Source organism: Nipponia nippon, unplaced genomic scaffold (assembly GCF_047370975.1).
Source record: "Nipponia nippon isolate SJK-2023a ecotype South Korea unplaced genomic scaffold, ASM4737097v1 scaffold_2, whole genome shotgun sequence".
NCBI classification, from domain to species: Eukaryota; Metazoa; Chordata; class Aves; order Pelecaniformes; family Threskiornithidae; genus Nipponia; species Nipponia nippon.
In genome coordinates, this window is record NW_028262336.1 from 97398002 (window position 1) to 97404046 (window position 6045).

Consider the following 6045-nt stretch of genomic DNA (forward strand, 5'->3'; position numbering starts at 1 on the left):
AGTTGGATCCTGTATCTCCTGGAAATCAATAGAGCATTATCATTAACTCCAATGAAAGCAGCGATAGGCATATGGGCCAAACCCTAGAAGGCTGTACTCTCATTATTTTCTCAAACGTGCACATCTCAATCAGGCAGCTGAGGAAACCATTTTTAAAAATCATGTTTGAGAGGAGCACTTTAGCACTTAAGTATTTCCAAGTAAGAGGGAATACTTATACGCATGTTTTCGGGAAGTCTAGAGATACTGATTTACAAGAACTTAGACTCCTCAAGTTTCAGTTCTTCTCAAGAGAAAACTTCCAGTAATGTCATCCTGTATAGAAAATGCAATTTGTTACCTTAAAACATGCATAGAATATTTTAAAGTGTGAATGAAAAAGCCCAAATCAAGACCACTGTGTGAAATATTGAACATCAGATCCTGGCATGCTTTTGCGTACCGTGTACCCTAGAGTAGGTACAATAAAATAAATTTTCTACAGAAAGAAATACTTTAACGCTTAAAGTATATTTATTCTAGTTAAGATGCCAGAGGAAAAAATGTGTCTGTTTGTTGGACTAGAAAGAATGAACTGTGGAATTATAAAACATCATCTCATAACTATCTAGGTTCAAATGCAATTCCCAGTCCAAATTAAACGGTCAGCTTCACTGTGAACCTGCCTGAAAAGGAACTCTGCAGGTAACGCTTCAACTTGATTCGAGCAGTCAGTCATGTGTTTCAGGTTACGAAATTATTTCACCGCCATAACTTCTGTTGTTTTAGTGACTGCCGGGGGTGCTATGCTGCCAAGCCATACGCACGCGTGCCCCCGTCCCCGTCTCCGGTGTCTGCTTGCAGCAGATCTGGTGGCACGAGAGGCATGCCCAAAGGGGAGAGAGGTGGTTAAGGGGAGAGTGGGCCTGCAGGTCCCGGGAGCCCTTAGCAGCTGACTTCTGAACGGTGAGCAACATCCTTGCCTATCTAACGGGGAAATTTCTCCATCCCTGAATATAGCTGTCAGTGTCCCGAGCAAAGAAAGATGGATCGCCAACCTGGGAATATGAGGAGACTCTGTATTGACAGAGAGAAGTAAGTGAGGAAGGTGAGTACCTGATATCCTGTCTCCAGCTGCCACCAGATGTTGATGCTCTGGAGGAAAGTGAATAGTATACAATAATTAATCATAATCCCAGAAGTCAAATTAAGCACCAAGAAAAAATGGTCTTCCCGACCCAGGAGAAACCCAGCCAAATTCTGACGCATGACATTTTATTATAATCTTGTCCAAGGTAGCAACATATGCTACAATACACGGAAAGCACTACAAATAATCTTGATTTCTCAATCCAGAGAAGAAAGCAGATGAGCAGAGCACAGTCCTCCCCGCTTCTACATGCACTGGAAATGTCCTCCACTGAACCAAGTCAAAGCACATCTTTGAGAAGGAAACGCCATCTCACTTTAAACACTCCTAGCAACAGCAAATCCATTACAATGCTTTATTGCCCTCACTGCTACTTATTATTTCAAGGTACAACATACCTAACTTCAGTTCCCGGACACTGGATTTCTCAGTAGGGTCAATTAAGTATCATGTATTTTCCTTACATATACAAATGATATACACAGGCATCATTTCCCCCCTCAGTCCCTTCTGAGCTGAAAAACTCTGTAAACTCTGCATTGTGAAGCTTGGTTTCCAAACCCTGGATCACTTTTGTCACTGCACTCGTATTAATATTTCACATCCTTCCTCACGTGTGAGCAGCAAAACCAGACACAGAATTCCCATGATCTTACTAATGCCACGTATTTTCCTATTTCTGTGCAATATTTATATTGCTATACAGCCAAAGACCACACTTCAGTCACAGCATTACAATGAAAACTCCTGTTGAGATGATTCTCCGCACAAATTCTTAAGCCTTCTTTCAAATCACCAGTTCGAAGACAGTCTCCTATCCTGCTGGTGTAACTGCATTCCTGGTTCCTTTGTATCTGGCTGCATGAAAAATGCCTTCTGCTGGACGCTAACCATTTAAAAAAGTGATTTGGAGTATACCGTACTAGTAACTCATTCCACACACGCACAAAACTGCATGTAATCTGTTGGTAACGATGAGATACCATCACAAAAACTGCGAATATAATGCTATTAAACAGCCTTACACCAAGATTCAGCCCCCGGGGGACCCCACAAGAAACAGCTGCACTCCCATAGAAGAAAGGCACGCCTAAGTTCCTCTCTGAACTAAGAAAGATTTATGAAGCAACTTTGCCAATGTTTGTGGTATTTATTCCACAGCGACTCCATGGCACAATTGTTTTAAACTTACACTTCACTGCAGAGTTAATAGATATATCAGGGACACAATATAGGGTGAGTCTGCTACAATAGAACAGTTGATGAATAGCTTAGGAATTTGGGAGATACGTTTTTTTACAATTCAAAATGCTGGGAAGCAATTTGCTCTAGTTCTACTGTAAATTGGTCTTTAACAATTGTTAAGTCATTCTGAAAGATTCAGAACGAGTAAGCCCTGGCTTGTCACTTATTTCAGAGGCTCCATTTTAAAGTTTTCAATTTTTCAGCCAAGAAAACAACAATGAATAATGTGAGTAAGGAGAAGCATTCATACAATTAACCAAAGCGTTTTAGGTTCGATTCTCTATTTAAAAAAATTCAGAAACAACTGTGTGCCAATTAGTCAACTGGGTAACCTATTAATTAATATTATAATTCAGCAGCGTATTTCCACATACATAAACATATACACAGTATTGATGAAGCTTGTAGCACCACCTATTAGGCAGTTGCTGGACACGTCCAATGCGAGATGCTGCTTCCAGCTGCTTGTAACTTGGCCAGACTTTGACTGTTTGGGTTGAAATTTTCCAAGCTGAACGTCTGCCTTAGGCTAAATTTTGTTCCATGTGTTGTAGAGTTTGCCTCTGAGGGAGGGGTGCAGAAAGAGGTGGACTGCAATTAGAAGAACTCAGCCAAAACACTTCAGCTGTTTCCAGAACAAGACCAGGGAAAATGCTGGCTTTCAACGTCAATAGAAATCTCTGGCAAACTTGGAAGGCTACAGCGCCCTTCCAGCTCTTGGTGACAGATTTGAAATCTGACATGAGGGCTGGAGCCTCTCTATTGGGTGTCCTTTGTGCTGCCCCCATGAAAAATCCAGCCGCGTTTGGTCAAACGTCCAAAGACGAATTGCACTTTGTGCATTTTCAGTAGGTATTTGCTAGGCCATGTCCACATTCTTCTCAGCTCCTCATGCCAATCAGATGACATAGGCCATCCCCACAGCAATAAGCAACTTCTCCCCCAGCGCCCGTGCAGGACAGGGTGGCAGCTCAAATAACTGCGCTCCAAGCCAGGGAACAGCAGCAGGCTCCAGGCTTTCCACGTAGGGGCTGGTGGAGGCCACGATGGCACCGGGTACTTGGGACACGAGGAGGAGGAGTCCTGCTCCTCCTTGCCTTTTCCCTGCCCCGTCCTACAGGTCTTCGCAGCAACACAGACCACAGCCACGACCTACCACCACCGGTTATCCTCAACAGAGAGCTCCAACAGCAGAGTCCCAGGCGTTACATTCGGAATCCAGCCGACGAAGATGGCAACATGAGTACGCTACCCTAGCGCTGCCTATCTGCTTTTCAGCTCTTTTCCTAAAGGAAAGAAAACCTAGGAAATTACACACAAAAAGCAGTATTAAAAATGTAATTAACAGGGCAGAATTTAGGAATTATTAGAACTAAGTGGCCTATGATAATTAAAACCATCTCCTAGTGCTTATATGCATGGAGGTCAATCTCTAATTGCGACTGACCTGGTCACATTTTTTTCCCCCCATAGAAGCTTTGCTATAATTAACACACAAATTCATCTTTTTGCCCTTGTTCTCTAAAGCATCACCACACACTTTCAAACCACAGCAGGAATTATTTCTGTTCTCCCAGGTTCTTCTATGGTTCTTATTACTACAGTAATCCGTAAGATAAAGTATACTGTTATCCACGTTTTTTTTAAAGATGGGAAACTAAGATATGAAAAGATTAGAGCAAAAAGCTACGGACACTGAGTGAGCAATTCTGACACTCGAGACTTGTATCTCTAACATGCTTAGATCTACAAAACATCTGCACATCGAGAGCGAACAGCCATTGACTTTTGTCCCAGATGGACAAGTTCAGCATAACTGCACAGCAGATCCCAGGGACTCAGGCCAGGCACCCAGAAAAACCAACAGCCCACGTGCAAAAACCTTAAAATCATACGGGAAAGGCAGGGGCTGCAAAATGCAATTCTCCAGCCGTCACAGGCGTGAAACTGCCTCTCCTTTTGCACATAATCATCTGCCTCAATCACATCACCTCTTCTCCCTGCTGCCCAGCCGGCAAGCTGCTACACCTTGGCAGACGCACCGCTGGTTCACCACCCGCGCTGGCCGGGAAGGGCGACGGTGGATCACGTCACGACGGACACCATCATCACACGCAGCTCCAGCACGGCCAGGTGAGCCTTGCGTTTTTGCAACTCCTGAGCACTTTACTCTGCAAACTTACCGACGGGGTAGGGCTGGGCGGGACAGAGAGGTAATAAGTGTATAAAATACAGAGTGTCTAGAGATCAGCTACATTCACTGGGTGGGAGGCATGTTCCGCAGGATCCAGATACGTGTACATACCGAGGTATACAAACGAAACATCTTAAATACTGTGCTTGTTCCCCGTCTCAGAAGCAGTAATTGAACAGACACAGTAAAAAAAAAAAAAAAAAAAAAAAAAAAGTCCCACAGAGCAAAGTTAACATATTCTGCCTTCATCTCAACACCGGCTTCTTGTCCACGGTGCTGAGGCGTTCAAACCGTCCTGGCACTTGACCGTCTGAGCCGTGCGGACACCCGCTGCCCCACGTCACTTCTGTACGTGGGTGCCCTAACGTGAGACAGCACGGACCACGCAAGAGTCTTCAGAGAGCCTCCGCTGCCCTAATTAATGCGTGAAGAGCAATGCCTGCAGAGGCAAAGCCTTTAAACTCTTCCCTGATTTAAGAAACTTGGGGGTGGAATTTATTTTTTTTTGGACTAACAGCTGTAAATGCGTCCATGTGCGTAAGCAGCTAAGCTTTAAAGTTCAGAGAAACATAAAAAAAAAAAAAATCAGTATTTTCCATGGATTTCCACTTAGCATCTAAGCAGAGTAATTTCAAAATTCACTTAAAAGATGTTTCTGGAGAAGAGGCCGTCGACAAAGTTTCGACCCAGCGCATATTTTTATAACCAAGTTGTAAACTACATAAAAACTACACTTATAATGGAAATGCTGACAAAGGCATAACTACTGCAGTTAGCTATGACAGTCTGACCACAAGTCCTCCTTCAGGAAAAAGCAACGTTTACTTCCCCCCCTCCTTTTTAAGGCTGCTCCATAGCGAGCTGGGGCGGGGGGGTGGGGTGTGTGATATGTACAGGTACCTTCGCCTTATCCTTTTATTATGAATTTAGGCAACTCTTATTGCACTTATTTCCCACATGTTGAATGAGCCACCCCTTGTTTTTGCCATAAACAACCAGAGGGCCTCTTAGCTCCATGACTCACTCCGCAGGCTTCTCCTCCACCCTTGTGCACGACTACAGCAAAAAGGTTGCCAGCTGCAGTCGGTGAATTAACGTTATTTTTTTTTTTCGCGGCACCCTCGGGAAATAAGTCACACAGCGCCGGGGGGGGGCTGGAATACAAACCCGGCGTGACTTTTACGCGGTGGCGGGGGGGGGAAAGCAGCGGAGGAGGGGTTTCTCCGGTCCTCCAGCCCCGGCCAGCCGGAGGCACGGGAGGGACAAACCCCCCCGGGCGGCACCGCGGCCCGCCCGCGTCGGGGTCACCCGTCCGCGATCGCGTCGCGTCCCCGGTCCGTGCTCCCCCCCCGCCGCCTCAGGCGGGCACGCACGCGCCGCGGCCTCCCCGCCCAGGGGCGCGCGGCCACCAACCGCCCCGGCAGCGCGGAGCCGCCGCTGCCGCGGGACGGCGGGGAGAGGCGGCCGACGGCGAGGG

The 6045-nt window shown here is 45.9% G+C and overlaps 1 protein-coding gene across 1 annotated transcript in view; it reads right to left on the minus strand.

The window, feature by feature from the left end:
- Positions 1-6045, minus strand: part of ELF1 (E74 like ETS transcription factor 1) — a 93807-nt gene that overhangs the window by 87219 nt on the left and 543 nt on the right. The gene's annotated exons all lie outside the window — the stretch shown is intronic.